The sequence below is a fragment of the Poromitra crassiceps genome, assembly GCF_964638095.1.
Source record: "Poromitra crassiceps genome assembly, chromosome: 12".
Classification (NCBI taxonomy): Eukaryota; Metazoa; Chordata; class Actinopteri; order Beryciformes; family Melamphaidae; genus Poromitra; species Poromitra crassiceps.
Window position 1 is genome coordinate 22,009,601 of NC_139632.1, and position 23,931 is coordinate 22,033,531.

At 45.6% G+C, this 23,931-nt stretch overlaps 1 pseudogene across 1 annotated transcript; it reads left to right on the plus strand.

Annotated features, from left to right (window-relative positions):
• The first annotated feature begins 7,326 nt into the window (after positions 1 to 7,326).
• LOC310786513 (ubiquitin carboxyl-terminal hydrolase 48 pseudogene) lies at positions 7,327 to 10,404 on the plus strand (annotated as a pseudogene). The gene has a single exon. The product of its transcript is annotated as a ubiquitin carboxyl-terminal hydrolase 48 pseudogene (transcript).
• Positions 10,405 to 23,931: the final 13,527 nt, after the last annotated feature.

Here is a 23,931-nt window from a genome sequence, read left to right on the forward strand (position 1 = left end):
GCATCCAATGAGTGGGGTGGGGTGGGGGGGGGGGGGGGGTTGGGAGGGGAGGGGACACAACAAGTTGCCAATTCCAGTAGTTATATATTTAGGGTATGCATTAAGTTGGACTCACATTTCTTTACTGTAAATGTTGGGTGTCTAAAAAAGAATACTGATCCAAGCACTTGTAATACGTTTGTTTTTGTTTGTTTGTTGGATGGCCTTTGAATATGGCTCCAATCTGTTTGTACTGACAGTGGTTGTCATCTCCATCTGTTGGACCGAGGTCACATTGCCAAGTAGTCGTCTGTGTTGATTTTTTCTTTCTTTCAGAAGCTGTTGCTAAATTATCAAACCACTGGCAAGAAAATATATATAAAAATAATAAAGAATCAATGTGTTCATAATATGTTAAAAAATATATTTAAAAAGGTGACATTGTGGAGGCCTTACTAATTTTTCCTACTTTTGAGAAAAAAAACTGACTTGGTTTCTGTGTATTCGTTTCAGTGGATGCGTCTGGGGCCCATCTACCGCGGTTCTGTCTGTCACGCTTCGGCCTGTGTAGTATATCTGATGGTACATTTGGTTAAATAATCAATAAAGTCGTTCGACAAAGAGAGTTGTGTGAGAAAAGCGAGTGTGTGGGCGATCACATGAGATCAATAATGAACAAAGTACAGTTCACTCAGATTCACACAGCCCCTTTATCCAAATGCTTTCCGTCAACTCAAAAAGACCACTCTCAAAGGTGACACAACATATGCACATTGTATACAACGTATACTTAAAAACTTCAGTTTCTCTCATAAAATCGAAGACAAATAGATTCTGTAATAAAATTGAAGACAAATAGATTCTGTAAATCAGTTGGGGAGCAGTCTATTTTCTGAAGTGCAACACAAAATGCCACAGGGCAATACTTAGACCTCAGATTGGATAACAATAGGGACAGCAAGTCACTTGGGTTATGATTGCTGGTCTTCATCAGCGGAGACCTTTTGGTTGTCTTCGTCAGTAGAGAGCTTGTTGCTGGTCTCCTTGTCCTCACTCCTCCTGGCCCTCTTGTGTTTGTGTCTATGGTGGCTGTCCTCACCATCACGCCGCCTCCTGCTGCTGCTGAGGACATGGACGACACAATCACTCAAGTCTCTGCCTTCTCTATCCTTCACTCAGGTCGCGTTCGGACTGGGATGCTACCATACTAAACATACTTCATGTGACACATAGTTATATGCATGTAATGTGTATTATAGTACCCCATATTGAACAGCGCGTGTGTTTAGAGCATGCGAGTACAGTATGTGCACGTGTGCTGCACCTGCATGATGTTTTGGGCGATCCTTCATCTTTGTCTCTGCGCCTCCTGGGTCGCTCTTCTTTCTCTCGGCTGTATCTGTCACTTCTGTGGCTTCTGTGCCGGTCGTAGCCTCGCTCTCTCTCTGCGGTGTCCCTGTGCCTCGCTCGCTCATCCTCACTGAAAACAACCATACATGCAATTGCATACAGTTTGAAACTGGCCTTTTTCACTGTACAAGAGGAACAAGGCGTCAATCATGACCCCCAAGGCATGATCGTTTTTGGCCTTTCTTTCCTCTCCACTGGTGGGGCAGGCAGAACTTGGGGCAGTGGATCATGGTACTCTATTCATCTCCCCCATGCCTGGCTATCCCCCCCACCCTCCCCCTCCCTCCCCTGCTCCAGCCTTTGAGGAACAAAGGGACCACCCTTGGAGGGCCCTCATGTGACCTTTACATTTAAAGCCAAGACAGGTTCGCTGTATTATCCTCTGAGCTCAACAAAACAACTCATTATTTACTGTAGGACGGTGGACCTGCAGACACACGCTCTCTCAGGATCAGTCATTAATTCACACCTTTTCTCCCTCAAATGACACATGCACATACAGTACATGTACAGTATGCAGGTTTTTATTCCAGCCAAAAACGACCCCAGGTAATTTGACTGGTTAGCACAGCCTCAACCTGAGAGGAAATATTCCATGAAATCTTATTCACATATTATGCGAATACCGCAGGCTGTGATTCAAAGTTTCACAAATTCCAATAGAACTCTAATACAGAGCTCCCCATAAATCAATTTAATAATTTGATTAAAGGATCATCATCTGTATCCTCTTTAGACTATTAAGAGTATTATTCATTGCTTTAATGAAGATTGATCAATCCATGTCACACACTGTCAACTCATTGGACTATTTACAGCTGGATTGGATTTTGATCTAATGTAAGCTCAATTTGTGATATATTTACTAATGAAGGTATGAGGACTTTAGAAATATTCAGGGTTTTCAGCAATTTACAAGGACAATGCTATGCGATCATAGTTTGTTTTTGCATAAACAGAGGGGGCGAGTACAAAATATTTATCTCACTTCAGCCGACACTCCTCAAATTATACAATAATTTTTACGATTTTGTTGTTAAATTTTTAGTTTGTAAGGCAATTATTGACATTATTTTGACCAATTACAGTCATATTCAAATACTTGGTGTTGAATCACACCTTGTGACAAGTTTCAAAGCGTAAGTGTGCATACAAAGTCCATGAACAAAGTTAATTTCTACAGAAGATATTGACCAAGTTTCGTTAAGATTGGACAAAGTTGAGCTACAATGTATGACCAATTGTCGTTACTTAAAGAAATACTAAACACCCCAGAATCAGAGGTCTCAGCTCTGACGTTTGTCATTTCATTTTTTGAAAAATTCACATTTTGATTAGCCTGGATTCAGACTTTAGAATCCGGCCACTAGGTAGGATGAACTCTGGTGCAGAGCGAATGGGAGAGCTCTGTGGACTTGATGCTCGCGCATGTGCGGTGCCATTCAGGGCCGACCTCTGATTGCATCGCTATTCACGCCAGGGACCTCCAGAGTATCCCCCGGCTCCCAGCATGACTGTCATCAGTGACATCATCACTGAACTATAGCCTTGTGTGTGTAAGTGAATTTATGACATCACTGATGATGTCATCAGTGGGACAGACAGAGAGCCCGAGCTCCCTTTTATAGCTGATGATAGTAGCCTACTAGAGTATAATGTTAATCATGTTTTCCTGAGCAAACCAGGCTATTACCAGAAATAGCTTGGCAAAATGATATTCAAACCTCTCCTGTGTGTGTAGCTCTCACTCGCTCTCATCATGCACGCACACACACACACACACACACAGAGGGACGCGCCCACACACACACACACACGAGAGGTTTGAATATCATCATTTTGCGAAGCTATTTCTGGTAATAGATTCCGATTCAGACTACTACAGTATATTTCCCATTAGCATAACATGGAACTTTGTCTTTGGTACTGGCATAAAAAGACATCATATACTGGCAAAAGACAAAGACAAATTGTGACAGCAATGCAATACACAGTATACAGTAGATTGGACTAAAAAGGGGTTTTAAAGTGACGAGTGGCAATGGCAGTGGTAAAGTGCTACATTGTAGGTTACAATGTTACAGCGGTGCTTAGCAATAAATACATGATGTACATTAATATTGATAATAATAAAAAATGATGTACATTAAATGGTTGCTTGCAGACAGGGCCATAGAGAGCAGCCTTAAAAGGGACCATAAAAAGAGGAGGGGAGGGGGGGTTAAAATAAGATAAAATAAAGTGAGCGTGATTGTGTGGGGGGAGGGGGCAGGTGGTTAGTAAGTTAATTTAAACAGGCTCTTATTGAGGATAGACACAGCTGATCGAATAAAGGATAGCCTGGTTTTATCAGGAAAACATGATTATAACATTATTAGGCTACTATATATATATATATACAGTATATATATATATATATATATATATATATATATATATATATATATATATATATATATATATAAAATGTTTGACTTTTGGATTGCATTAACTGCATAGGTAAGAATTCCTCTGACTTAGTATCTTTTTAATTCATGTCATTAACAGATCAGGGGGGGATTTACTGTACTGTAAGTAGTAGTAGTAGTGTTCTGGGGTCCCTGTGTCAAACCTGTTGAAAAACAGGATTAACGTTAATTTCCTAGTTTGCTTTATCCTTGTACCCCTCCACTATTTGGCCTGGCTGCCTATAGCTAGTGATCCATGTCATCCCCCCTCCACACTTCCTTCACACCATTTAGCTGTAGTTTTTCAATCCTCTCCCAGAAGGCATTCTTTCCATCGCAAATTCTCCTCTTCAGCTCCCTCTCAACAGACTGAACTTCCTCCCTATCCCCAAGCCCAAGCAGATCCTCCTAATGTCTTTTGTGATCCACAGTTTGTTATTTGGAGAACACGGTTGCCATTGTAATTGTAGTGTCCTCATAGAGAATGACACCATCCATTATGCAGTGGGAGAGCCCCTTAATGTCCTGACCGTTTGGCTCACAAAGCAAGTTCCAGTCTGTGCAATCAAAGCAGCCCAGTAGAGCCTCTATATTACAGTACTTCCTTCACATTTTGCATCCAAGGCCAGTGTCTAGTTCTTTTGACGCTGCTGGGATGCCCTGTCTGTAATCCTGTGCAAACTGAGCGGACGATGTCAAGCACTGCGGACGCATCGGCCGAGGGTGCAATGTAAACAACGGTGTATGAAAACTCTCACGACAGGTAACCTGTTATCTATGGTTAACAAAAACGGCAACGATGACTCTTTCCTCTCATCATTCTTTTTCCCTCTGTCCATTCATAGCAGTAGGAAAGCGTCCAGCTTGTGGAGTACTCTTCACTTTGTGAAGCACATTAGGCTGTGTTCACAATATTCCCCTGTGGGTCCTTACCAATGCGGAAAGCTCATCCATCTCGTTTGCCAGAAATCTCAGTTTCCCCATGACAGTACAGTCATCTCTCTTCTCTCTCTTCCCTTTTCCCTTCTGATTTGTCAGACCTGAGCCAGCTGCCGGCCACAGGGTGATCACCCCGCTCCTGAGTATAAGACTGGTTGTAAAGTAAGAAAAGTGCTTAAAGCACTAATGAATGTAATAAAAAATCAAGAGAAACACAAAGCACTACGACTGCAATTGGTGTCCATTAGCTCAGTGCCATCTTGAGTGCTAAAAGATAATTCTGGTTATCTTCAACCTGACATTACTTCACTGTAAAATTTAACCACAGAAGCCATTGACACATCATACAGTATAAAATATTTACTACTATAATTGGAGAACGTGTGTGTGTGTGTGTGTGTGTGTGTGTGTGTGTGTGTGTGTGTGTGTGTGTGTGTGGGTACCACGAGAAGTGGCACCAGCGACAGCGTCGCTGAACCCCCCCCCCCCAGAGCAAGCGTCATCATCAAACACGATGGACAGCTAAGATGGTGTGTGTGTGTGTGTGTGTGTGTGTGTGTGTGTGTGTGTGTGTGTGTGTGTGTTTGTGTCTGGATTGGCAAGGTGCACCGTTTCTCCCGATTGCCTCCCAAATTTGCAGAAACACTTTTCAGGGGTCTGGCATGAATCTGGTGTGTCACAATGTCTATGACGTTATTCACTTGACCCATTGTATCGGACAATCATGGTGCTTGGCAGTAAGATACAGTCTGGGCCACCCGGCGGCAGTCTTCTTCTTTTTGGTGTTTTATAGCATTTGGCATCCTTTGTTGCATTACCGCCTTCTTCTGGATCCTCGAGGACCCGGCAGTCGAAAGTAGAGGGGCCGAATGTAGTGAAACAGTGGATGGATAAATCCAGAAGGAGGCGGTAATGCAACATACAGTAAAGGATGCCAACTGCCATAAAACAACACAGAAGAAGAACCCATTGTATCACGATTTCCTCTTCAAAACGGCGTCTGTTTTACCTACTCAAACTAGTCTGACTCACCTGATCAAACCTAGTTTGACAAACATGAGTCAGACTTGGTTTGAGTCAGTCAAACTATTTACACTTCCTGTTAGTCTCTCAAGCCAGACGGTCTCTTCTACATAAGGTGAATTGTGAGGTGATATCACTGATGATGTCACAATGTATATAACCTCAATTGTGATGTCATCAGTGATGTCACTCGAGCCATCAATGGTATTACTAATGATGTCCCAATGTCTATGACCCCAATTGTGATGGCATGGCTTGGTTTATAGATGGGAATGGTATAACGTGGTTGTGATATTGCGCTGCTGATGACTGGAGTACTCTTCACTTTGTGAAGCACATTAGGCTAATGATGTCACAAAGTCAATGATGTCACAAAGTCCCCATGGATCTCCGCTCCTGATCCAGAGCCATCAGGAGAGGAGATCCATGGGGAGTAGTGAATGTCCCTGATTGTACAGTATATAACTTGCGAGCGGGTCTGTCCCCCCTCTCGGTCTGTCTCTCTCTGAATGGTTGGGTTATTTGTGTGTTACATTGACGTCGTATCAATCCGTGGTGTTGATGTTTCCAACACTTGAAACACCCTTATTGTATAACGTTAAACTGCACTCCACTGTTTGGCTTTTTTCTTCCTTGATCTTAAAATAAGTCCACACAACTGACACGAGAGGGGGCAGCGCTGCTAGGTCTCTCACTCACGTAGCTACTGTTCACAACATGCTGCTCATCTTGTAACGCAGCAGCTCTCTTCACAGCATGTTGCTCAATGTTACGTGATAGTTTGGCTATTTCGAGTCACGATTTTGTTTTATTTTACGGGGCCAAAAAAAGCGCCCATCTTCTAATGGCTTTCCGGCACACTGGATGCCTTGCGGCACATTGCTGACCTGGTTCTTCTTCTTTCAAGTTTCCGGTGTTTCTCACACCTCAATCTTGGCTGTTGCGCCTCATCTCATGTTCCTCCGCTCCTCATCCCTCCTGAGCAACGCGCCTTCACCTTCATGGGGCGGAAGCCATCGTTGGTTCCCCCTTCCCAAAGCTACCATCATCCCAATTCCATGGGCAATTTCAGATTTTTTAGGGGCAAAATGCTTCTTCTTCTAATGGATTTCTGACAGACTGGATGCCTTGTGGCACATTGCTGCCTCACAGAATATTACACAAATTGCAGACTCGGGGGTCCGCCACCTTCTCAATGTTCCTCCTTCCGGCCTCCTCATTCTCCTCTTTGACCGCCGTGTTCCCGGACCTCTCGGCCCTCGTGCCAGTGCGCCGACCTCCCTCGCTGCTCGACAGCTCCCACTTCGAATGCCGCTCAACGGCCCTCGGTGTGGAATCAGTCAGGGGCAAAATGCTCTGAGCCCCTGCTCATTTCTGACCCTGTTGTGACATCATCAATGATGTCATACACTGAGACATTGTGACATCGTTATGAAATGTGACACACAGAGGAACCTCCACACCACACACTGGGTTTGTTGCACGAGTTAAATAGCTTGCTAGCTAGCTAACGTTACCGCTAAGGATTATGGTGCCCTGTTTACAGCTGGAGAAAGCAGCTTGGTGTTGGGCGGAAATGGTGAAACCAGAGGATATCAGCTGGGAACACATTGAGACAGCGTACCGTGTCAATGTTCCAGCCTGCAAGAGAGGAGCCTGCAGGAGGAATTGCAAAGGGAACCCCAATTGTCTTGTAGGTATTGGCGAACAGGCGTGGCTGGGAGAGATAGATGAAAACGCTTTCCACAATAGCGATGACCCAAATCCAGAGCGGCGAGACAAGAACACATTTGTGGGCCTGACCAACCTGGGTGCAACATGTTACTTCAATACGTTCCTGCAAGTGTGGTTCCACAACCTGGAGCTGCGCAGGAGCCTCTACCTGTGCCATAATTCCCGAGTGCCGGAGCACAACTTGGACTCTGACTATGAACCCCAGTCCATCTGTGAGCATCTCCAGTATCTGTTTGCACTGCTGCAGAACAGCAACAGAAGGTACATCGACCCGTCGGGGCTAGTCAAAGCATTGGGGCTGGACACAGGAGAGCAACAGGATGCTCAGGAGTTTTCCAAGCTCTTCCTGTCTCTGTTGGAGGACAAACAGGAAAGCCCCAGCCTACAGAATGTCATCCAGCAGCAGTTCTGTGGACAGTTCTCCTACCTGACTGTCTGTAACCAGTGTGGTCGAGCTTCTCAACTACCGTCCCGATTCTACGAACTGGACCTCAACATCCAAGGCCAAAAGAACCTCACAGAGTGCATCACAGAGTTCCTCAATGAGGAGAAGCTGGACGGGGACAACTGCTACTTCTGTGAGAGTTGTCAGAGTAAACAGAGTGCCACCCGGAGGATTAAACTGCACAGCCTCCCCCACACCCTCAACCTGCAGCTCATGCGCTTTGTCTTCGACAGACAAACGGGTCACAAGAAAAAACTCAACACCTTCATCAGTTTTCCAGAGCAGCTGGACATGGGGCCTTTCCTGGATGGAAAAGAAGATCAGAAGTGTGTGTACGAACTGAGCGCTGTGCTGATCCACCAGGGTGTAAGTGCCTACTCAGGCCACTACATCGCCCATGTCAAGGATGCGCGCACCAATGACTGGTACAAATTCAATGATGAGGAGATCAAGAAAATGGAGGGCAAGAAGCTGCAGCTGGGGATTGAGGAGGACATTGCTGAAACAGCGAAGTCTCAGGCACGGAAGCCCAAGTGCAGTAAAGGCTACCACTGCTCTAGGAATGCCTACTTGTTGGTGTACAAGTTCCAGGAGGAGGGGAGCTCAGACCCCTCCAGGACCAACATCGAGGTTCCAGCCTTCCTGCAGAGGCTTGTGGACCAAGACAACCATACGTTTGAGGAGAGCTGCTGTGAGATGGCTGACATGAGGAAACAGAGTGTGGACAAAGGCAAGGCCAAGCACGAGGAGGTGAAGGAGCTCTATGAGCTTTTACCCGCAAGAGATGGCCAGCTGTATGAGTTTATCCCCCTGGAGTGGCTGAAGAAGTGGTTGGACAACTCCACCGCCACAAAAGAAATGGACAATTCCCTCTTTCTCTGTTCCCATGGCAAACTGCACCCCGATAAGGTGGGAGATGCCAAGAGGGTTTCACTGCCAGCCGCCCAGCTCCTCTACCAGCGGTATGGTGGAGGACCAAGACTGGACGGCTCATCTCTGTGTAAGGAGTGTGTGGGCCAGCGTTGTCGGGTGCTGCAGCTGAAGAGCCAGCTCAACGAGGACTTCAAGGAAGTCTCTAGTCAGGTCAGATGCACACTCAGTGGTGAGGGTTACTGGGTGGGCAAGGCGTCCCTACGTAGCTGGAGGCAGCTGGCTATGGAGCAGCTGGAGGAGGACGAACACAAAACCAAACACAACAATGGCCAGACCAATGCACAGGGACCACACATCACCAATAGCAAAGGGTTTGGCCCAGAGCTCCCAGGGAACAATGAGGAGAAGATGAAGACTTTCAATGAGGACATCCTATGCAACCACAGAGGTCTGAGCATCCTGGATTCTGAGCGGAGGTTGGTATCATCTGAGGTTTGGACCAAGCTGAGTTCGTACTTCCCCAAAGCCCCAGAGTTCACCCAAAACCAAGAGCTCTGTCAGCAGTGCCTGACATCGGAGCAGGAGGAGAAGGACAACGAGGGAGTCAGTAAGATAATTGCCTTGGACGAGAAGAACCAGCTTCTCAACCTCTTCCAGGAGAAGAACCGGCCAACGCTCACCAAGTGGCCACAGGGGACAGATGTCCTTTACATAGTCCCTCTGGTTTTTGTGAAGGAGTGGAGAAAATTCATCAGGAGGCCAACTAAATTGTCTCCAGTGTCCAGCGTGGACAACAGCCAGCTGCTCTGCCGCCACGGAGGCTTCATGTTCACCTACGACTCCCTGGTCAACGGAGATGCACCACATGTAGCTCTGCTTTGGCCCAGCGAATGGGAGGTGATCAGCAGACTCTTCATTGTAGACCTTTCAATCTCCATCCACTGTTCCTGCCAGGCCATGTCCAGTGACTCCACCAACCAGTACAGGACACACCCCGAGCTGTGTTGGGAGTGTCGAGAGGACTTCATCTTCCAGCAACAGAGGGACCTGAGAGAGTACACCCAGGCCACCATCTACATCCGCAAAGTCATTGAAGACAAGAGGGTGGTAAAAGAGGAGAGTCCATACGCTGGCAGCTCAGAGGCAGAGGAGGATGGAGCAAAGCGTCTAAAGCTCAGTGACGGCGATGCTGCAGCAGCAGGTCTGGTTCCTGTGGCCAGTATGGTCAAACCAGGAGGAATCAGGAGAAGCACTCGGCACAGGAAACTCCGGGAAGAGAAAGCACTTATCGTCTCAGCCAATCAGACCCTGAAGGAGCTGAAAATACAGATCATGAATGCCTTCTCCGTGGCTCCATTCGATCAAAACCTCTCCATCGGTGGAAAATGTCTAACGGATGACTCAGCCACACTGGGCAGTCTGGTCGTCATCCCAGAGAGCATAATCTGTCTCAAGGCTGATGAACCCATAGCAGATTATGCAGCAATTGATGATTTTTATCAGGTGGAAATGCCTGAAGAAGGATTTAAAGGCACTGGGCTTCTCGGGCACTGAGGACAATTTTGCTTTAACTATGTCTGAATTGGACGGACGCTGGATGAAAATTAAAATGGCTTGAATTTGTCAAATGTCCAAACACAAATAAGTGCTTTAATTTGTTTATTCTTTAGGTTCTGACTAGGTTTTATTTAATAAAACTGTGACTTGCAACAAATAACAATATTTAAAATATTAAAAAAAATAGAAAAGACCACGCACCCAGTAGAGTGCAGATCTCTGCCAGCACCGCTATGCCTAAAGCCCAATTTATGGTTTGTTGCTGTCTCCAATAGACCCTTTTCACAGGGGCTATTTTGTGTCGAAAAGGCAGGGTAAACACAGGTGCAAGCAAAACACTAATGAGGGTTTCCAACTTCCATGATTGTAAGTTGGAAACCCTCATTACTGTTTTGCTTGCACCTGTGTTTACCACTGCCTTTTCGACACAAAATGGTCCCTGTGAAAAGGGTCTATTGCACTTATCTGTTCAAGTTCAACTTTATTGTCCCATACAGGGAAATTCAGGTGGTCACCATTTCTCAGCATCAACATCATCATCAGCCCTCGATGATGATGTCATCAGTGATGTGTCACTTGAGCAACTGTGATGTCATCAGTGATGTCATCAGTGATGATGGGCTCCCTTGTAGTAGTAGGGGGGGCACTAATTTTATATTTTTAGGCCTTCTCACAGAGCTATTGTGACAGCATCAGCAATCATAGACATCAGTGATGTCAGTCGAGAATTGTGATGTGACGTCATCAGTTATTTATGACAGACACTGATGATGTAATAATAACAACCCAGCGAGGAGGGAACAGATGACCACACACAGACAGACGACATCATTGATGAAAAATCGGCTCAAGCCAGAGAAACTCCGGTTGAGCGTGCGCTACGGCTGTGAATCTTCACTGGCCTCATGATTCCACGATGCATCACGACGCAGTTCCAAGTATCACATCCTCAATTTTCTATTATTATTACTGCACATGGTAACTTTTTCATCAATTAATTCACGCAGTCACCTGGAAGTGATGTCACTCGGGCAGTTGCGTGTGCGTGTGTGTGTTGAATGCATTTGTAATTTGCACAACTGTGATGTCACCCGAGATTTGGGTCTGGATCGAGACAACAAAGAAGAGGGGGTGTGTGTTTGTGAAGTGATGTCACTCAACTGGAATGATGTCACGCAATTGCGCGACTGTTATGTCATCAGGCAGTTGTGATGTCATCAGTGATGTCACTCGAGCAATAGAGCACCACAGGAATGGGCCGCAGTTATAACCGCGGATATCCCGCCCCGCGGGCGGGCAGGATAAAAAAAATAAACATTCTGATTAACACGTTCACTGCCAATGACGTGTTAATACGTAAAAAAAAATCCAACGGTTGACTGCCAATGACGTGTTAACACGTTAATTGCCAAGAACGAGTTGAGTCGTCAAACACAATCCAGCTGTTCACTGCCAACGACGAGTTGAGTCGTCAAAAAAATTATTTTTTTTTTTGACCGTGGGATGTGCATCTAACCCTTTTACATCTCTTATATAATTATTGGAGCCACCGAACGTTTACAACCCATTCCACCGACCCACTAAGTGGCAACAGTGCTCTCCTGACTAGAGGAAGGCAAGCATTTTTTTAACTTGTCACGCCATTCTCACCCCAGCCATTCTCATGAAAATGGATGGGGGAAAACGCTCTCGTTTTCGCGCTGATTGCTGGCGATGCGGGATTGCAAATTTACATAATACATTACAGGTGGAACACACTTTGAAACACGCAGCATAAATATGACCAGAATCGCAAAAGCTTCTCTCAACCAAAACTCCAAGAAGCGAGCGAGTCCATGCCGACTTCCTCAAACAGCGGCCGTGCAGACAGGCACAGGACAGCAGCAAAGCACTCAGACTGGTGACAAGCTTGTGACGGCCGCTGCAGCCAAGAAGAACGCCCACGGAGGGAGGAGTTGAAGCAACTCTCCCTCTCGCTCTCTCCCTCTCTCTCTCTCTCTCTCTCTCGCTCTCTCTCTCCCTCCCTCCCTCTCTCTCTCTCTCTCTCTCTCTCCCTCTCCCCCTCTCACTAGGATTAAACCTAGTGCGTCTCCCTCCCGAGAGGGAGGGAGAGAGAGAGAGAGGGAGGGAGAGCGAGAGGGAGGGAGAGAGAGAGAGAGAGAGAGAGAGAGAGGGAGGGAGAGCGAGAGGAAGGGAGAGAGAGAGAGAGAGCGAGAGAGGGAGAGAGAGAGAGAGAGAGCCAAAAATGAATGGTTAAAGTGACTGTTCTATGAATTTCACAAAAAGCCGTTTATCTCTGAATATTTTTTCTGACGCTAAAACCATGCTGTATTCAACTGCTAATGCTTACATAACTACTAACTCTACAAACTAACTCTTTTAGACAGAGAAAGTACACATTCTATTAGTACTTTTGAGATATTGTATGTTCACAAACTCCAAGCAGAAAAGAATCCTCGGCTCTTGTAAAATGAGCCACAATCCTCAAAAAACGGCTTGGCAGAAGCTACCTACAGCAAGAAAAAAACGGCTGGCAGTCAATGTGTTAATACGTCAAAAAAAAGATTTTTTTTTTTTTGACGGTGGGATGTGCATCTAACCCTTTTACATCTTCTATATAAATATGGGAGCCACCGAACGTGTACAACCCATTCCACCGACCCACTAAGTGGCGACAGTGCTCTCCAGACTAGAAAATGCCCAGCCAAAACTGCAGGGGAACGCGCGATGAAACCATTATACTGTAAAATGGATTGGCGAAAACGCTTTCGTTTTCGCGCAGGGAGCTGGCGGCGGGGGATTGCAAATTTGCATAATAGATTATGGGTGCAACACACTTTGAAACACGCAGCATAAATAAGACCAGAATCGCAAAAGCTTCATCAAAGCTCTCAACCGAAACCGCAAGAAACGAGCGAGCCCATCCAGACTTGCCCAAAGAGCGGCCGCCAGCAGACAGGAGCAGCAGCAGCAGCAACTCGCTTGTGACACGCCCGCTGCAGCCAAGAAGAACACACACGGAGGGAGGAGTTTGAAAGAGAGGGGGGTTTCCTGCTGTTATGGAGGAAATTACTGTTCAAAACTATTGTTTAGATGTCTGACGTCTTACTGATGCCAAAAATGAATGGTTAAAGTGACTGTTCTATCGAATTTCACAAAAAGCTATTTATCTCAGCTTAAATTTTCAGACGCTAATGCCTACATAACTACTAACTCTACAAACTAACTCTTTTAGACAGAGAAAGCACACATTCTATTAGTTCTTTTGAGATATTTTGTGTTCACAAAATCTTAGCAGAAAAGAATCCTCGGGTCTTGAAAGATGAGCCAGAATCCTCAAAAAAAACCTCTGGCAGAAGCTACCTACCTACGTCTAGCTTAAGACGAGATATCTCGTCATTGGCAGTCAACCGTTGGATTTTTTAAGACGAGATATCTCGTCAATGGCAGTGAACGTGTTAATAGCGGATGGGTTGCGGGCGGTTGAAACGATGTATCATTAATGAGAGATTAAAGACTCACCTTTTCAGGCTCCATCTGGGCCCTTCTTGATCAAACTTCTTTCTCTCTCTTTCTAAACATGGGGGCAGAATTCAACGTTTTGATGCACTGTGGGCTCAATTTTTGACCAATCGAAAATCTGTTTGATACTTTTGTGTAGGACAGTCTAACGATGCAGATGGTGAAGTTTGGTGTCTTTGAAGAAAAAATGTGGGAGGAGAAAACTTTAATTAGTTTTACAGTTTTTGCAGTTTTGCGGTTTTTAGACTTCCTAATTGGCCATAGGTTGCATTGTACAAAAGTTTCTCCTCATTTGGGCCCACATTTCGGTGACGAAGACGTGTTTGAAGGGAAGACACGTTCGTATTTTCCCATACAATGAGGTAATCCAGTAAACTAAACTTAAAGCTATAGCATTAGCCGAGTAAACTACATGAGGGCAAGTGGTGGACTGGACATAATACAGCATGGAAGTTTATTTGGAGTCTTGGACTGCAGCGATCGCACCAACGGCAGCAGAAACCGTAAGTTCGCTCCTTTTATAGCATTTTATAGCGTTTATAGCGTCGGGTGCATGGCGGGCACGGATCTATAAATATTATGAAATAATTTGCGCTGATTTATGGCGGCCGGACGGTTCATGCATACATGCGGATTAGGATGGCATAAAAGCTCATCCGCACATCTCTAATGGGGAGTTAAAATTGGTTAAGTGGTGTCTGTATGCAGCGCTTACTTCACACCTGGGTGTGATTTTTTATTTAGAAAGTGCTTTAAAATCTGAATGTCAACATACATTTTAAACATAATCTCTTATCGATTATAATCGATTATGCCATGTGACTAACCTGACTCTGCCAGATGGGGCGGTATTGAGTTCACAAATTCACAATACCATGTATTGTAGGATGTGAAACAAATGTGAAACAACCTCCATCCATCTGGCAGCGTCAGGTTACCATGTGACTGCATCAATGCAGAATTGTCCACGTCTGCATCGCATGCATCTTATAATCGATAGATTTTGACAACCCTAGCGCATACACATGTGTGGCCACAAAAAAAATGTGCCCATGGCCTATTATCTCCAGAGTCTCCACCCTAGAAATGAGTGTGCGAAGCGTGCAAAATTTATAGTGCTTATTAGCTTATTACAGCCCATATAAACTACATTGAGCTGAATACAGGGGACAACAAACCAAACTGGGAATGTAGATCATCCCTACACCATCTTTTGACCTACCGCGAAGATGTGCTTTGATTAAAATGGAAAATCTCCAAGTTTACTGCCTTTAAGGGGGGGGGGGGGGGGGGATCTGTAATGAATGAAAACATAGTTCTCCCAGAAAACCATCTCTCTCTTTCTCTCCGTGTGCCAGAGACACCTTGGCACAGCTTGCAATTTTAGAATCATCTTCAGTGGCCTTAAATAATCACTTCACTGCAGACATTTTTCTTCCTGCAGGAAAACTATTTTATTGCGCAAGGTGTGTGTAATTAAGGTATCGGAATCAGAATAGCTTCATTTGTGGATCAGAGTACAAGCAGGCTATTGGGAGCTGGATCTGTGCCAATCCCAATAGCACAGAAACTATTGGTGCACCTCTAATGCAGACACACTCAGCTCAAACACTGCTGGAAAGCTTATTGCCACTCAGCCACTCAATATAAAAAGAGAGATCGAGCCTTAAGGGGCAGAGCTGTTCAGAGCACAAAGCTGAATGTGTTCAATATTTGGAGACCGCAGGGATTAAGACCTAAGGCCCACATTTGTTCTTGCTTAGAGTCATTAGCATTAACACAGCAACAACCACCTCACATAAAACTAAGAGCACAGCCAAGTAGTTGTCAGTGTAGAACACAGTGAGGCCATTTACACCTGGCATTAATGTGTTTTCTGTGGTCAGATTGCAATTGGATATTGCTTGACCACTTGAAAGTACAGATGTAAATGCCCCCAAGACACATTGAGGATGGATTGCGATCTGATCGGCCAAACCACCTCCGGAGGTGGTCAGGGACGCATTTTGACCACATTGAACACAAGTGTAAATGCAATGCGTCCTCTTCAAGCCACATACAACAGCAGTCACCCCCCTGTTTTTCTGCTGCTCTATGCTATGGTAGCTTCCCTGATGCGATTGCAATCAGATCTGAATGTGGACACTGGAGCCACATATTAATACCAGGTGTAAATGCAATCAGATTAAGCACTATCTGATTGCAATCTGATCACAGAAAATGCATGTTAGTGCCAGGTGGAAATGGCCTTACTGTTGGAATAAGAAAATTACAGCAATGAAGCTTTAGGAATTACTTTGAAATTTAACATTTTTCAACACCCAGCCCATTCTCAGAAATTTGGATTCATAATTTTTGATAAGAAAAGACAGACACAAATTAAAGGTTTTGTGCTTTCAACAACTGATGTTTCTATACCGAGAAGGTTGGTGATTTCAGATAAAGGCTATCCCTTTTTTTATTAGCCAAATTGGGCTATCAATTACATGTCCTTCTTCATGAAGTAGCTCTCTGCTGCTTCATTTAACATCCCATTAGTCTGCAGTCCAAAATATTGGTGACACAAATTATGTACAGGTGGTGCCACCACCCACTAAATCTGTGGGTGGACCAGTGCCAAATGATCTGGAACCCTGCAGACATTGTGAACTGATGCCGTGTGCAAGGAATGGACAAAGAGAGAAAGTGGATATCGCACATATTGGTCGCCATTAACACTCCAAGCCTAATAAAAGTTCTCGACGCGTACGCACATATGCACACATGAAAGAGCTGAGAGACTCTGAAGCAGTGCCAGCTGGAAAGAAGACATGGTTCTCCACATTCATCATCCAGCGATGACATCACAATAAGGGGACAAGTGTTGACCAAATGGCCAGTCAGCTGTCCAGCCTGCACACGTCAGGAGGGAGGGAGAGAGGGGGCAGGGTGAGGCCAAAACAATATGACTCACTCTAGAGATCAATGTATGGGTGAAAATGTGAGAGTGTTAACCTCATGGAATGTATTAGCGGTGGTGTTAAATCCAAGGCATGCAGTCACAAGCACAGCTGATAACCAGTAGCCGATGCCCAGAGGGCTGCCTGTGTGTGAATCACTCGGCACAGGGCATCTGGGCCACAGAGCAGTGCTCCTCCAACAGCAACCAAAAGTGGCACACACACCCACCTCGTCACCGATAAGCAATAAGGGTGGCTAGCAGCCAGGCTATGCTAAGCTCTCTCTCTCTCTCGCTCTCTCACACACACACAGTACCTCCCACTCTCTTCCATTCTAAAAATAGTCTTGAGCACGGCCATAAATCAATGTAACAGTAAACACGCAGCCCGCAGAACACACGTGTGACATGCACACACAGTACGAAGCCTGATCACATGACTAGAATGTAGGGCATCCACGTCAAGGCAGCCCAGAAGGTGTGAGCGTGGCTAACAGCGCATTCTGGGCCACAGGAGTGGTCCATTGTGCCTGTGACACGATAACAAATCCATGGTGAGATTAGCCCACTGTCTCTCTCATGCGGACCGTGTGCCTGTAACACACATGCCTGTGCCTGTCCCCACACTTCCTGTCTTTTTCTGCGGTTAGCCTACAGCTCCCCAGCTGTCCGCACGTCCCACTTCCCTCATTTGACCCAGAATACAGTTCTGGGCTGTGTGTATACAATCCTGCACTCAGCCTTCTAAAGCACACATACACTGCAGGCAAAAGCACACTACTTTAAGTAAGCATGTCTGTAGGACGACTGAGTGGACGGATGTTGTGTTGCAAAGCAGAACAGATTATCATGTAGGAAGGAACAGAGTACTGTACATTGGGACTCGGATGTAGTATTTTCAGATATGTGCACTTTGCCATTTTCCCATGATTGCACTGATGTCCAAGTGAGTTGATCAACAGTAAAACTCACACCAGCCGATGAGGGAATTTTGCAACCATACACAGAATGTGCAGTCGCTTGTTGTGTCTCTTGTTGTTTTTGCACTCATATGCCCTGTTATATTTGTACTATGTTGTAAACGGAGTCCACAGCACAAGAATTTCACATGTGATACTTGTACCATGGAGTGACAATAAAAATCTTGAATCTTGAATCTTGAGAATGAAAAATGAAATGATCCAAGTCCACATTGGCATGTGTTTGCATTATATGCAGACTTGAATGACACTAACTAAATGGATATATGGGGCTATGGAGCAATGCGATGCACTCTTAATCGACGTATAATGTCTGCTGGAAAATGTTCAAAGCAAAATGGCACATTATCCCTCATATACAGTATGAGCCTTAGGTCAGCTGAAGAGTATGTGAGTAGGAGGAAGCATGTGTTTATGTGTGTGTGTGTGTGTGTGTGTGTGTGTGTGTGTGTGTGTGTGTGTGTGTGTGTGTGTGTGTGTGTGTGTGTGTTATATTTTAGTTGGCAGATGTCACAGTTGATATTAATTAAAGACATCTGGCTACTGGTCAACAGCGAGTGTGCAGAGGAAATGTAGGGCAGGAATTGGTGTGTGTGTGTGTGTGTGTGTGTGTGTGTGTGTGTGTGTGTGTGTGGGCGTGAGTGTTTGAGTGCACATGCTGCAGCATGCTGGCTGTCGGGCAGTAGGGCACTGTGTGAGATCTGGAGCCCAGATCAGATTGGTGCTCGTCGCCTGCGAGCCACAGGGAGGAAGGGACCGAGCGGCGCAGCAGAGCGTGCACTCAATTAGTACTGCCTGATACTGGCTGGCAAATACATGTTCCCTCATCCAGACTGCAACCTCTGCATCTCTCCCCCAAACAATCACCTTGGCACCTCTCTCTATACCAGAAAACCTAAATAAGTTTTTCATACCTTTGCATTTTCGCCTGGCCTTGAAATGGTTTTGCGTTCCTTTGCGGTAGTTTTATGTTCCCTCACAAAAGATTTGCATTTCTAGACAACAGTTATTATTACTGTATAGCTGTTGCGATCAACTGGAGATCTACATGTGAGGCACGGCTTGCACTTGCAATCCTTTCCTCCCTCCAATGCAAACAGACTGAAGAGGGTAATCTTGGCACATCCTTAAATTATATTTTACTATAAATAAAAGTAAAATACACACAATGTTATTACACATGCAAACCATTGAGGTCATTTTATGTACATTTTGGAGAAAGGACTTCACAGGCCCACAAAACATTCCCCTCTCTGCTATTTCCCCCGCCTCTTGGTCCCCTCAGGGCTTGTGTGTAGTCTGCCCCTTGAGGCAGTCAATATAACGCAGGCTCCTACAGTACAGTAACTATCAATTTCCACCCACTACCAAGTCTTCCAACAGGCCTCTAAAGTATTATTATTACCCAGCTCTGGTGCCAAGACCACTCCTCTGTACCCACCAGCGAACCCAACTCTTCACTCTCCTCCCTCACCTGGCAATCATTAGACTGCTCTGCACTCCTTCTCCTCCCTGCTCTGTTTCTCTTTCCTCTCAGCTTTTCAATCAGCCCGTCTACAGTCAATCTTGCCTGGCTGCTGCACATGTGTGTCTGTGTGTGTGTGTGTGTGTGTGTGTGTGTGAGTATGCACATGTGTGTCTGTGTGTGTGTGAGTATGCACATGCACATGTTGAAGGCGGCCAGAAAAGGTGGATCAGAACCAATATATCTGTACAGTGCCCAGTCCAGAAGCCTACAGCTGCACAGCACATATCTGTATTGTCCCACATTGTGGAGGCACCAGAGTGCTGGAAAGGAAAGTACAGAGGGGAAGGAAGATGGTGCACTGCAGGGGGTTTTGTGCTTGATGAACAATGGTAGACAAAAGGTGAGCAGGCTTCAGAATCACATACAGTAAATTGACTGATTGGGTGTGCGGGTACGGTAGTGCAGCGGTAGATTCCCTGCCTACAAAACGAGGGTCGCAGATTCAAGCCCCCGTGTTATCTCCTGCTTGGTCGGGCGTCCATACAGGCACAATTGGCCGTGTCTGCAGGTGAGAAGCCGGGTTAAGTGTCCTGGTTGCTGCACTAGCGCTTCCTCTGGTCGGTCGGCACGCCTGTTCGGGGGGGGGGGTGGAACTGGGGGGAATAGCGTGATCCTCCCACGCGCTACGTCCTGCCGGTGAAAAGAGGGGGTGGTGCAAAACACCCGGGACAGCAGGGAGAATGGCCAGGTACAAGGTATATGACCCACCTGTTGTGCGCCTGAGAAGCAGGACTGTGGTCCCTCTCTCTATCTCGGCCTCTGTCTTTGTCACGGCCACGCTCTCTGGACCTGTCTCTGTCCATGTCACGCTCTCGCTCTCCGTCCTGCTGTATGTAGTATTCCCAGGACTTGGCACTGTCACTCACTCCCGCCCAGGAGGTCACGCTCCCTGGCATCAGAGGATGTACACCTAAGAGGAAATGCAGAGCCAGTGATGACTGGAGAGGACATACATGACAGCAGTAGACAACCGCATGATCAATTTTCATCAAATAACATTGCTACAGTATATGAATGAGTTATGTAACTTCCTAGGGCAATACTTCAACAACAATAACATTCCTTCTTATGGCATGTTTACGACATACAGACGATAACAATTCAAACTGAATATGTAGGACATGTACTAACAATATTTTCTATTGAAAAGAAAACACATAACATTTTGAAAGGTTTCTTCAGCTGTGACCAAAGGCAGTGAGAGCACACTTTGTCAAACAAACAGCTGAAAATGTACAAGGACCTAATAGAAGCCCAGTGGTGTCCAGGGCCAAATCCCATATTTTCTTTGTCCTGAAGGAAATGGCTTAGTTTCCCAGAAGCCAAGATAGTTGTGAAAAATGTCAGAGGGAGAAGGGAACAAGGACATTGTCTGAATGGCCTACTGTTGGCTATTCCTCTGGAGAAATCCATTAACACTGCACCATGGCATGCACACTATACTCAGATGTATCACTCCATTTCGTTTTGGTTAGATTAGGCTACAGACAGAGCATACTCTGTACACAAGCTTGAAGCCCAGATGTTTTGCCTAATACATTATGTATTTCTCATATTGTCTTTGATACAAAAGTAGACATACCTGGAGAAAATGGATATGGTGGAACTGGGAGACTTCCAGAGCTTCCGCTGAAAATGAGAAAAGAAATGCAAAAGGGAAAATGTGACCATATAGTGAACTCACACGTGTGTGTACATGTGTGAGATACAAGTGCATGTCAATATCAGCACTTGATTAGCTCGTTTTTAAATCATACTCTTTTGATGATATTCATTTTCACATGTGGATTCATCAGTACAGAGAGTATTTCGTAATACAGAAGAGTAAAATGGCCCGGAGGGTGATGAGAGGCAGTGGCCTGGGACTTTTGAGGACAGACAGATAGCACATCTACTGTACAGACAGAGCTGTTTGGCATAAAACCATTGCCCTAGTTGCCACATTAAAGTCGAGCTGAAATGGGATTCCCAGGTTATGTGATTCTTTATCATGACATATTCGGACTGAAACAGGGTAAGAGGTGGGACATAGCGCGTGGAGGAGTTTGATATGACCATTGGAAAGTGGGCGTGTCTGGGGTGAGGACTCACTGGACTGACTTCACTGAATGTGGACGACTCGAGTGCTGCCCTGCTCTGCTCGCTGCCCGTGCCTCTGAGCAGAGGCACAGTCCGCTGAATAATGTATTTTACCCGACAAATCTGAAAGCCACTGGTCACGTTTCAATAACAGTCCGGCGTGTACAAAGACAATATAATGTAAATACAGCTCTGTGGGCTGTGTACTCACTGACTGGTTCACTGCGCGAGCCCCAGAGCAGAGTACCGGTGGTTGGCTCCCTCTGGGCAGACAGTCTTTCCCTACCCGAAGGAGAGTGCTGGCTGCCGGTGTAGGGGCACCAGTCTTGTTGAGGCGTGACGAGCCGCTGTAAATAGCAATATTCCTGGAATACGAGTTAACGAGCCAATTACGACATGTCCTTTGCATCTACATTAAATGAAGACATTAGCGTCGTTTTATTTGCTATGTTACATACTTATTGGCTCAGTATATTAACATTTATGGGCTAGAAAAGTCTGCCCAAGTAGGCAGGCAGCCATGTTGCCTGCTGGGGATTTTTTCTACTAGGAATGAAGATTGATTGATAGCTGTCATGTCATGATATCATTGGTTGAAATGTGATAGTACTAGCTGATGTCAGCACACTGTAGGTATTGTTATGAATTAACTCAGCATGGTTGACTTTTGAAGTGAAAAACCAAAGAAATTCGATTTTAGTGATTTTGTTTTGTCATACAGTACATTGTTAAATAGGTGCACTGTATAACCAGGGATGTGATCTAAAATAGTTAAAAAGTCATTTTTCATTTCAGCTCGACTGTAACTGATGCATCATTATGCATTCATTACCAACCTTTGGACATCAGTTGCATTACAGTATGTTGCTATCAAAATACATGCAAAAGTGCTGATTGTAAGAGCCCGTTTTAAAGCGGACACATAACTGCCAATTGCCATTCAACTTAATGACTCCCCTCCTCCCCCTCTCTACTGTAGTTGCCTTTGTAACTGATTTACTAACTTCAAAGTGAAATTCCTTTTATTCATTTTGTTTCTGTTACTTTGTCGGCCCCCTGTAAACGACCTAACAGCAGTCAATTCTCCTTGTGGAAACCAGCATATATTCAGGAGGAGGTCATTCATTTTAATGAATGATAAAAGAAAGAAGGCGAACAAACAGAGTTAAGAATGAATAGAATAGAATAAAAAGAAAGCAAAGTAACTGAACGGGTCTGGTAACTTCATGATCAAAGCGCTTTTCCAAATGCACGGCTCTGTTTCCCCACTGTTTGAAGTGACTGGCTGCTTGTCAAGGCACAGTGTGCACTCGCCAGCCAACCCATGAGGAAAGGATGGAGGGGTGGGGCATGGGAGGGGGGGGGGGGGCACGGGAGGGGGGTGTATTGCTGATACTGTCTGGCTCTTCTACCCATACACACACAGCCTGGCCCCACACCCTGATACTGTCTGGCTCTTCTACCCATACACACACAGCCTGGCCCCACACCCGCTTCCCATTGAAAACTTCCGAGCGGGCTGAAGGTGAATGTGGCCGTGTATGAGGTCCATCCAAGGGGACTGCTTTCCATCAGGTGTGAGTCCAAACACACTTGCTCTATAAATCCTCTGGCAAGCAGGTCCACCATTCCCCCTGCTACTCCAGCACCAGGCCTAGCTCTCTCTCTCTCTCTCTCTCTCTCTCTCTCTCTCTCTCTCTCTCTCTCTCTCTCTCTCTCTCTCTCTCTCTCTCTCTCTCTCTCTCTCTCTCTCTCTCTCTCTCTCTCTCTCTCTCTCTCATGATGCATATATAGAGATGGAGAGAGGCTTGTTTGTGAATGGAGGCAGAATTGAGTGAGTGGAAGAGGCAGTGCAAGGCTGCCGACTAGGCCCTCCAGCAAGGGGGATAATGACTATATGCTTAATGGTTCATCAGAGCACTCTACAGCACTCAGTGCCTACACCTCTCTCCCTGTGGCCTATGTATTTCATCATCATAAACACTGATTCATTACAACTTCATCTCAACTGCAACCCTAGTCCTTTTAACGGTCAAACAGATATATGGCTTTGACACCCATAGACTCTAGGGCCTAGACGTGACGAGTGAGGAAGGAACTTGCCACTGATACAGCACCAGTGCATCAATAAAGCGAAGCTACATTGGCCCTCATATGGGAGAGGTGTTACTGTATATTTAGTGAGCGAGACTGATACCCACCAAGTGTGGTCTAATACTAAATATGGACCTTGGGAGCCCTATGGGCCCCTGGCCCACCACACAGCATGGGCAGCCAGGACCCAGATCATGCCAGGAGCCAGATCATGCCAGCAGTACCTGCTGTTCCTAATATCCCCAAAGGAAAGGCTGGGCAGCGATACTAAATCCAGGACTATCTGTGTACAGTCTGCACATGTGTGTGTTAGAGAGATGTGAAAAAGGAAATGATTCATAAATGGTAAGGGAGATGGCTGGCAGAGTTCAGAGGAACGGAAA